At 34.5% G+C, this 10861-nt stretch overlaps 1 pseudogene; it reads left to right on the top strand.

The window, feature by feature from the left end:
- Positions 1 to 3225: 3225 nt before the first annotated feature.
- Positions 3226 to 6847, top strand: LOC145133431 (uncharacterized; annotated as a pseudogene).
- Positions 6848 to 10861: the final 4014 nt, after the last annotated feature.

The following is a 10861-nucleotide window of genomic DNA, read 5'->3' as shown; positions in this document are numbered from 1 at the left end:
ACGTCCTGACATGGAGAGTGTCACGACGTGACGATGGAGTATCCCATGATTATTTTGTCATGTCGTGTTCACGACGTGACCAAGGATGTTTCACGTCGTGGTGAGTTCTCACAACGTGACCAAGGGCTGGTCACGACGTGAGGGTCAACTGTTGGTAATGTTGGTTGTTGACTTTGACCGCTGACTTTTTGACCGGTTTGAATTTTGGTTAAACATGAGGGAATTAGGTTATTGATTAAGGTCCTTCCGTGCTATGGTGGCAGTCGGCTTGCGGGAACAATCATTGCAGAGAGTGAGCGTATCATGGTGTTTCTTGGGTCTTTGATTCAGGTGAGTTTCCTCATTATACTATGTATTGCAGTGTATATCCTTGTATGTTAGGATATAAGTGTAGTTGTATACTGGTTTGAAAACTAGTAGATTGGTGATCATCTAGTGGAGTGCCCTAGGGGTTGTATGTAGCTATGTAGGATAGCCTGAGAAATCTTGATCTTGGCTTTCTTGCCTATTCCTCATTTGGTTGTGGCTCTAGAGTGGGATCTTATGTCCGAATGTGTATCTCACCTCTAGTTACATATAGCTATGCATTCCTTCGATATTTGCCAGTAGTGGTGCAGTACTGTATGAGGCCGAGTATGCGGTAGTGAGGTGTTAGACAAGTAGACTAGGATAGATAGTTGCATGTGCTTATGTGATTACTTGATTACTTACTTGTCTTATATGTCGACATATTGTGGTGGGGTGGGTTGAGGCAGTTATGATTTGCGTTGTAGGCCAACAAAATTGGGAGCAATCCAGTCATAGGTTGAGGGTCGGGAGGGCATTCCAGTCTTATGGTGTGGGCCTGGGAGCAATACATTCATAGGCTGAGGTTTGGGAGGACATTACAGTCTTATGCTGAGGGCTCGAGGGCAATCCAGTCTTCATGATGTAGGCCCGGGGGGCAATCCCGTTTTCATGTTGTGGGCAGGTGTGCATGCATTATATGTGTAACGCCCGTAGATCCGGGCTAGTCAATTTAGAGACAATCAGCATCAAAAATGAGTTTTTGATGGAAGATTATTTAAGGGAAGAAATGCTTCAAACTCAATTAAACCCGTGCTTCTCAGTAGACCCTTTGTTTTGTTGTGTCAACAAATCGCCTATAGACTATAGTCCTATGTTGACCTGTGCTCATGAAAAGCCTCTGTGTTCTCTTGCTTTTGTTTACTGTGAGAAAATTAGAAAAAAAAAACATGTTTCATATTGCTGCTATATTTGGAACTGGTTCTTCTTCATATGCTATGAAAGCAGTTGCTACAAATGAATTTGTATTTATTTATGTGTGTATAGTTTTACTTGGCCACATATTATATATGTATAATGTATGTGTGTAATTGCTCCCAATATTATTAGATTAGGTTTTGTATTGATATCTACTGTACATGATACCATAATTATTGTACGTCAATAGATTTAAAAAAAAAAACCTTTTTCAGTAGGCATTGCATGTTGTCAAAGTTTGCACATGTGTAAGTGTAAGATCATTAAGTACCTGATATGCTTTCTGGTGTCCCTAAACTTGTGCTTCCTGTGAACTTCAACAGTGATGGTTTATGTACATTTCTTTTTTCGTTTCTATTTTTAACGTGTTTATGGAAGTTGAGATTATATATCTGATAGAGTGAACTTGGTATTCTATAATAAGGAAAGAGATTTTGATTTTCATCAGGAATGGATGATGCTGTTGTTCTTTGTCTGTAATAGAGGGGAAAATGGTGTGAGGCTGGATACTTCAATCTTTTACAAGAAGCATGCAATGGTGGGGGAGATGGTTTCAAGGGCAGCATCCGGTGTTTGGTGAAGTATCATTTTAGACATTAATAATTTATTCTATTTAATAATAACATAATAATAAAAAATGAATTAAAAAATTATAGAAAAATATCATTAAGCGCAAGATAGTCATATTAACTTTGTTGGGTACCAAACCCGAAACAAAACCAAACCATAGGGACCGTCCGAATTTTAAAAAAAATGTTAAAGGACAATACACGCTAATTACCTGAAATCACAGAAACCATGCGTGTATTTACTTAGAAACTATTAGTATATAATTTCTTTAATGTTTAAATGTAGTTATATTACAGATATTTTAGGTTAAAATATGATTGTAATTTATTTTAGATTAAAAAGATACATATAATAATATTAAAGAGGAATACATTTGATAGGGAGAAGTTGCATAGAAAATTCCACAAGAAAGATGCTTACTTAGTGCATCATTCATGTCCTTTTTTTTGTCTATGGGTGTTATTAGTGGGTTTACTTTGTTGACTTCAATTTCTTTGTGTGGAAGACTTTTTTTTGCCAAATGCATTTACATGTGCCATGGGCCATACACTATTCCTCAATAGTGTTCCAATTCACTAATACCGATTTGTTAAAAGCCAAAAACAATTCTAAAAATATTGGTATGAAGTTTAAAAGAAAAAACTAGAGTAAATTGCATGAATGGTCCCTATGGTTTAAGGTAATATGTATGCTTGGTCTCTTATTTAATATTATTATTTCTCAATTCGGACCATCCATGTGGTATTGTTTTGTTATGATTTTTATTCCTAACAGACCTAAAAATACATTTTTTTCCCTTACTAGATTTTTTATATCTTTAATTATTTTTTGTACTTTATTTTTTTATTATTAAAACATTGGGTCCCATAAATTCCCCAACCCCCACCCGCCCCGTTTTTATCTCCTCAACGTCTCTTTATATATCTATTTATATTATTATGAAAATAGGTATTTTTATTATTAATATAACAAATGCCTATTTTTCAATTAAATGGGTTGAAATTGTTATGTCTAATGAAATCGTAATGCATTTGAGAAAATACATCTTTTATAAAAAAATATATAATATCTTTAATGTGGAGTTACATAATGTATCTTTTAATTAAGCTTGACACATCAACCTTGTCGAGTCAAATAGTAACAAAAAACTTATTTTCTTGAACTTAGTTTTGTAAAATGATTGAACATCAAAATTAATTTTATAATTTATAACTACTATTTACAAAATATTATAAATTATCTTAGACTTCTTGAAAATCTAAATGCTTGTTTGTCAATTATTGTGTTTAATTTATTTTATATTTTCAAAAGAATTCTTTCCATTTACAATTGCATCTACCATGTGTACCACAAAAATACAACTTGTGCATACAAATGTCCATTAACTTCAAGTCTTTCATGGAAATAAGTTGTTTTTCATTTATGGCATTATAAATGAAGTAGTTTCTTCAACGTGACAACCTATCTTTCCACTTCAACATTCTTGTAAATTAAACTGAGTTAGTTAAGGAGGGTTAATAATGGGGACTCGGAGGGGTTTAGGGATCCATCTCATTTTCGTATGTGTTTTTTTGGTTGCAAACAAATATTCTTGTTTTGGTGTTGGAAATGTCAGTGTCGCCTGCTCTCAGAAAGAGCGACTTGCTCTTCTCAAGTTCAAACAGAGTGTTGAAGATGACTCAGAAATGTTGTCATCATGGGTGGGGGAGGATTGTTGCATGTGGGAGAGAATCCACTGTGACAGTCTCACTGGAACCATTGACAGCCTCAATCTCAGTGGAGATTACTATTTTGGTGGCGAAGGAGACAACTACTTAGTTGGTAATGAGGCGAACTCTTCTTTGGCTGAGTTGAGGCATCTCAAGTACCTGGACTTGAGTCGGAATTATTTCCGTGGAAGCCGGATCCCCGACTTCATTGGATCCTTCAAGCAGCTCAGCTACCTCAATCTCTCTGATGCTGGTTTTCAAGGTATTATTCCTCCTCGCATTGGAAATCTTTCTAATTTAAAGGTTTTGGATCTCAGTTTGAATGGTGAGCTGATGTTAGATGATATGTCATGGACTTTTGGCCTTCCATCACTCGAGCATCTCGACTTGAGTTGGTTGAATCTTAGTGGTTGGGACATGGTGCTTTACAATCTTTGTTCATTGAAAGTGTTAAGTTTGCGTGGTTGTGGACTTTCCAATGTCCATCTTGGTCCTTTTCTTAACTCAAGTAGAATACTTCCCAACATCAAACACCTAGATCTTAGTAGAAATTCTTTTGAAGGTCCACTCCCTGGAATTTTCCGAAACATGACATCCCTTGAATTTCTGGATCTTTCAGATTTTAATCTTAGTTTGTCATGGAACTTTGCAAGCTTGCTAACCATGGTCCCTTCTTCTTTATCAGAACTGCACTTGTCAAGTTGTTGGCTAGATAAGACTTTTCTATCTTCTGCTCATTTTAATATCAGTATGCTTTCTAACATCCAATGTCTGGATCTTAGCCAAAATTCAATTGAAGGCATAATTCCATCTTTTTTCACAAACATGAGTTCCTTAAGAGTCCTTGATCTCTCAGGAAACATGCTGCATTCTTCGGTTCCTATTATGCCTAACCTTGTAGAGCTTTATCTTTCTTCTAACCGGTTTAAGAATATTGAGGATGTTGGAATCTGGAGACAGTGTTACCTGAAAACATTGGCTGCATATGGAAATCCTTTTGAAATAGAAATGACTGACTCACCACAAAACACATCGGAATGCTCCCGATATGCTTTGGAGGCGTTGGATTTAAGTGGTTCTTTGATTGGTACGATTCCAGAAGCACTTGGAAGTCTAACCAATTTAAGGCACTTAGATATATCATATAGCAGTTTGACAGGTCCAATCCCCGGATCTCTAGGAAGATTAAGACATTTAGAAGAATTAGATCTATCTCATAACGTTGATGGGTCCCATTCCTACATTCTTTGGTAATCTTTCCAAACTTGACCTTTCTTTTAATCGATTGGATGGTTCAATTCCAGAATCCTTTGGAAATTTATCAGCTTTAACACATTTGAGTTTAGGATCCAATCGGTTAACGGGTCCCATCCCAGCATCTCTAGGAAGACTTGTTGCATTACAAGAAATTAGCATGTATTCTAACCAACTGAATGGTTCCATTCCAGAATCCTTTGGAAAATTACAAGTTTTAACAAGTGTGGATCTAAGCTACAACCGGTTAACGGGCCCCATCCCAGCATCTCTAGGAAGACTTGTTTCATTACAAGAAATTAGGATGTCTTCAAATTTGTTAAATGGGACTATTCCGGTTTCCATTGGGCAACTTGCCGAACTCAGTTTGCTAGATATCTCAGACAATTCTTTAGAAGGAGTAGTTTCCGAAGCCCATTTTGCTAACCTTTCACTGTTGATGTACTTGGATGCTTCTTCTAACACCAAGTTGACATTCAATGTCTCACGTGAGTGGATGCCTCCATTCCAATTAGCACATCTTGATCTCAGTTCTTGCAATCTCGCAAATGGATTGCCACAGTGGCTACGAAATCAAAGGGAGCTCTCTGAGTTAATGTTGTCGAATGCTTCAATTTCGGGACCTCTGCCCACATGGTTACAAAAAATGTCTGTCATTCGATCGTTAGATCTCTCCCACAACAAACTCAGCGGACCATTGACAAACCTTCCAGAAATAGGACAGGCATTGATACTGGCAAATAACATTTTCAATGAGTCAATTCCAAAGTCCTTTTGCAGATGGACATATTTAGTTTTACTTGATCTTTCCAGAAATAGGTTAACAGGGAAAATTCCCAAGTGTCTCCAGAATCTGCGAGGGTTGGGTGCCATGATCTTTAGCTCAAATTTACTTTCAGGTGTCATTCCAAGCTATATAGCACTTAGTCATTCATCATTGCATTGGTTAAAACTGAATGACAACAACTTTACTGGTGAACTTCCTCGAGAGTTGGGGAATTTAAGAGATTTAAGAGTCCTAGATGTGGGTGATAATCAATTGTTTGGAAATATACCCCACTGGATTGGAGAAAACCTGACAAGTTTGATTGTTTTAAGATTACACAGGAATAACTTTACCAGGGAAATTCCTGAATCTTTATGCAAAATCTCAAATCTTCAAATTTTGGATGTTGCATACAACAACTTAACGGGTATCATCCCTCATTGCCTAAGTGAGTTGAATGCAATGGTTAATGGTGCAGAAAAGTGGTATGACAGTAATGGCAGTGGTGATTCTAATGAGAATGTGATTCAGGTTATGAAAGGTGTTGATCTTGTATATGCAAGAATTTTGGATATAGTTTATAACATGGACCTTTCAAACAATAAACTTGTAGGAGAAATACCTGTGGAGCTAACTGCACTTTCTATGTTGGTTGGTCTCAATTTGTCTAATAATGATCTCAGTGGGAATATTCCAGACAGCATTGGGAACATGATGAGGTTAGAATCTCTTGATTTATCTGGAAACGAGTTGACCGGGATGATCCCTCCAAGCATGGCAGCTTTGACTTTTTTGAGCCATCTGAATCTGTCACACAACAACTTGTCAGGAAGAATTCCAACAGGCCATCAGTTGCAGACCCTTATTGATGATCCATCAATATATGGTGGGAACAGAGATCTTTGTGGATCTCCATTGCCAAACAATTGCTCAAATCATCAAGACCCAACAACAACAGCAAAGCCCAAGAAGAAACATAAAGCAGCTGAGGAGTCGATGAAGGTATGGTGGTTTTACCTGGACATAATGAGTGGTTTTGCAACAGGGTTTTGGGGTGTAATTGGAGTTCTGTTGTTCAAGAAGCAGTGGAGATGTAGACTTTTCATGTTAGCTGAGGAAATCATGGACAAGATATACATCGCAGTCGTGGTAAGAGTTGCCAAGATGAAGAGAGGAAGAGAAACTGTATAGGCCCTCTGGAATGGAAGTAATATATATGTTATCAATGAAGTTTTTGTTTTAATGCTACTATTTGGATCTATGTTTGTAATGTGGATGTTGTTTAAAGGTTTCAATTTTAAAATGTTTGTTATATTTCTCTTCCGTTAACCATAATCTCTTATGTTTTGGTGTTAGTATATATTCAAAAACAGAGGCACAGAATATTACCAAAACCTCAAAATAAGGACCAAAATTACATGTGGTCTTTTTTGTACTAAAACTGAAAAATCAGCTAAACTTGGCTACTGTAAATACAATTTACCTTTTAACTAATTTTATACTTCTCTGCACTTCATCGATAAATACCATAAAAGTTCAGAAAGATAACATACTATTTACTACTTTGTGTAATAAATTTTCATTCCTTTTATCTTAGAACTTCACAAGAAAGAGACATGTGAGGCAGTGACAATCATTGAAACACCCCCAATGGTGGTTGTTGGGGTGGTGGGGTATGTCAAGACCCCACCTGGGCTCCACAGCTTGAACACAGTGTGGGCCCAGCATCTGAGTGAAGACATCAAGAGGAGATTTTATAAAAACTGGTGCAAATCAAAAAAGAAAGCTTTTACAAATTATTCAAAGAAGTATGAAACTGAAACAGGAAAGAAAGACATCCAGTCACAGCTGGAGAAGATGAAAAAGTACTGCAATGTCATCCTTGTTCTTGCTCACACTCAGGTAAACCCTAATTTTTATTTTCGTTTTCTGGTTTGATGGAATCGGAATCGTTTATTCCGTTGGATTCTGAAAGTATGTTTGTTGTGTCTGATGGAATGGAATATGGTATTCCTGTAGAAATTTGTAATTCTTTCAATTTTGTTAATTTTTGTACTGAAGTAAGGTTTGCTTTATTCAGTATCTTTTATTCACACAAATCCTTTTCAATTGTTTTCAATATTTTTATGTTTACAAATTTGATTTATTAAATTAACGATCGTTTTTTTTAAATATGGTTATATAGAAGTTTTTTTTTTCTTATTTTTTTTATTTTATTTGGGGGTTTACTTTGTTGACTTCAAAGTTGGTCCCTTATTCTTATTTATTTATTTAACTCGGACTATCCATGTGGTATTGTTTCGTTACGATTCTTGTCCTAACAGACCTAAAAAGGCTTTTTTGCCCTTACTAGATTTTTTATTTGTTAATTATGTTATATACATTATTTTTATTATTATTAAAACATTGGGTCCTACAATGCTCCCACTCCCACCCTCTTGTTATCTCCTCAAGGTCTCTTTACTCCACAGTCCTAGATCATTTCTTTTTACTCCAACGTGTGACCATTTTAGACCATTGAAACTGGCGGTCGTGATATTTCTCTGATGAAGGCAAGCGACGTGGGGTTGTTGGGTGGGTCCATTTTAGACATTAATAATTTACTCTATTTAATAATAATAACATAATAAAAAATGATTTAAAAACTTACAGAAATTGATCATTGAGGGCAAGATAGTCATATTAACTCGGTTGGGGACCAAAACCGAAACCACAGGACTCCATTATGTGATTTACTCAAAAAACTATTATATAATTTCTTTAATGTTTAAATCTAATTATATTAAAGATATTTTAGGATAAAATATGATTGTAACATGCTAACTATAGGTGCCGTATAGACCACTTAATTTTGATTGATAAAAAAAAAAAAAAATAGGTCAGGCCCAGAGCATACCAGTTTGTGGCTGCAAACTGTCCATTGACTTCCAAGTCTTTTGTAGTAGTGACTTCTAGCTGATTAAATAGAATTATGTATTTCATGGAAAGTAGCCCAAAACCACTTATATTGATCAAGAAAAATTCAAAATTATCCCGAGACCAAAAAGGGTAAATAGCATAAAAAACACTCCGTTTACACCAAAATTCTAATTTGACACCGTGTTTTTTTTTTTCTCAAATTTGACACTGTGTTTTGCAATTTGTTACAATTCTGACAACTTGACCGGTTAACCAGGTTACATGATGACGTGTCAGTTTTGATGATGTGGCATGCTGACATGATATGCTGACGTGTCAAAATTGAATTTTTTTTCCACAAAAAACACTAAGTTTTCATTTTTTTCGATTTTGACACTAAGTTTAATTTTTTCTTTCAATTTTGACACTATGTTTTTTTTATTCCAAATCGAACATCATTTATCAATTTTTGTTCAATTTTGGAGGCGTGTAGTCGATTAAAACTCGGATGTCAAGTTTGCAACCCCTGAAATTTTCACATCTTATTAGAAGCTTATGGTTAGTTTGATTCTCATGATATAACTAATGCATATTTATACATTATACTTTGAATGTAAAAGAAAAAAAAGAAACACCTTGTATTTAAATAAAAATGTGGTTTTTAAACAAAAAAAAATATATTTATACGGTTTAAAATGTAATAAAAAAATTATATTTATACGGTTTCAAATGAAAAATGGTCAAAATTGAACAAAATTGGAAAAAATGATGTTCGATTTGGAACAAAAAAACATAGTGTCAAAATTGAAAGAAAAAATTAAACTTAGTGTCAAAATCGAAAAAAAGTGAAAACTTAGTGTTTTTTGTGGAAAAAAAATTCAATTTTGACACGTCAGCATATCATGTCAGCATGCCACATCATCAAAACTGACACGTCATCATGCCACGTCAGCATGTAACCTGGTTAACCGGTCAAGTGGTCAGAATTGTAACAAATTGGAAAACACAGTGTCAAATTTGAGACAAAAAAAAACACGGTGTCAAATTAGAATTTTGGTGTAAACGGAGTGTTTTTTATGCTATTTACCCGACCAAAAAATACAAGTTTGTGGATATAAATTGTCTTCCATGACGATAAGTAAATACAACTACAGCTGTGATTATAAGACTGATATGTTTCATGATATCAATTGCCTTTTTTTTTACAGAAAAAGGTTAATAGTTTATTTTCATGTAAACGTCAACATAGATGTTTCATGTTATACACATTAGAGATGGCACTAGTTGCAACTGAAATGAATAACAACCTTAAAGATGTGAGTTGTAGCATGTGGCAATAGTCTTATTCAGTTTTAATAACTGTAAATTTGGTAAAGAACTCAAAATCAGCAACTCTTCTTCCAAGTGAGTGTCGCATATTGTATTCTGCCTGAACATTGTAAAAAGCAATTCTCACTGCTATTATTTGGATGATTTTCTAAGTACAGCATGCTAATAAGAATTATTTTTGAAGAACAATGTTATAACTGGGTGCACATTTCAAAGCACAATGCCATAATAAGAAAAAAAATGAAAATACAATGTTATGATTAAACAAATGAAAGTGAGATGCTATAATATTTATTTATGTTGGTTTAACCTAGGAAACGTTAAAAAGCTCTTCTATATACATTATCTCATGGGTTATGTTGCTTTCCATGTTTTTTAATTTTTGATTTTTTCTTGACTCATCCCCTGTATTAATTATGTGTTTAAATTGTTTTATTCCCAAATTCTGTCTAATTCAAGTGCATAAGACGTTTTGCCTGAACCTTCTATATATTGTTTCATGACTAACTGTTTCTAATTGCTTCATTTTGTATTGTTTATTTAGGTCATTTTTAGTGCCTATTTTCAAGTAAATGGGTTGAAATTGTCATGTCTAATAAAACCGTAATGCATTTGAGAAGACTGCATTTTTTTTATAAAAGATGATATAATATCTTTAATTTGGAGTTGCAGAAGAAAGTATCTTTTAATTAGGCTTGGGCTTGGCACATCAACCTTGTCAAGTCAAATAATAACAAAAAAAATATTTTCTTGTAGTTAGTTTTATAAAAGGATTGAACATCAAAATTAAGTTTATAATTTACAACTACTATTTACAAAAAGATTATAAGTTATCTTGGATATGTTGAAAATCTAAATGTTTGTTTGACATGGGGAACAGACTTGGCCATAAACCACTTTATTTTGATCAAGAGAGAAATAAAGATAGCATCAGACCACAAAAATACAACTTGTGGGTACAAATGTCCATTGACTTCAAGTCTTCCATGGCATTAAGTTGTTCTTCTTTTGTGGCATTATAAATGAACTGGTTTCTTCATCATAACAATATATTTTTCCACTTCAACTTTGT

This window comes from Lactuca virosa, chromosome 8 (assembly GCF_052849685.1).
Source record: "Lactuca virosa cultivar CGN04683 chromosome 8, Lactuca_virosa_CGN04683_v6, whole genome shotgun sequence".
NCBI classification, from domain to species: Eukaryota; Viridiplantae; Streptophyta; class Magnoliopsida; order Asterales; family Asteraceae; genus Lactuca; species Lactuca virosa.
Note: the sequence above shows the minus strand (reverse complement) of the source record. Positions and strands in the feature narration are given on the sequence as shown.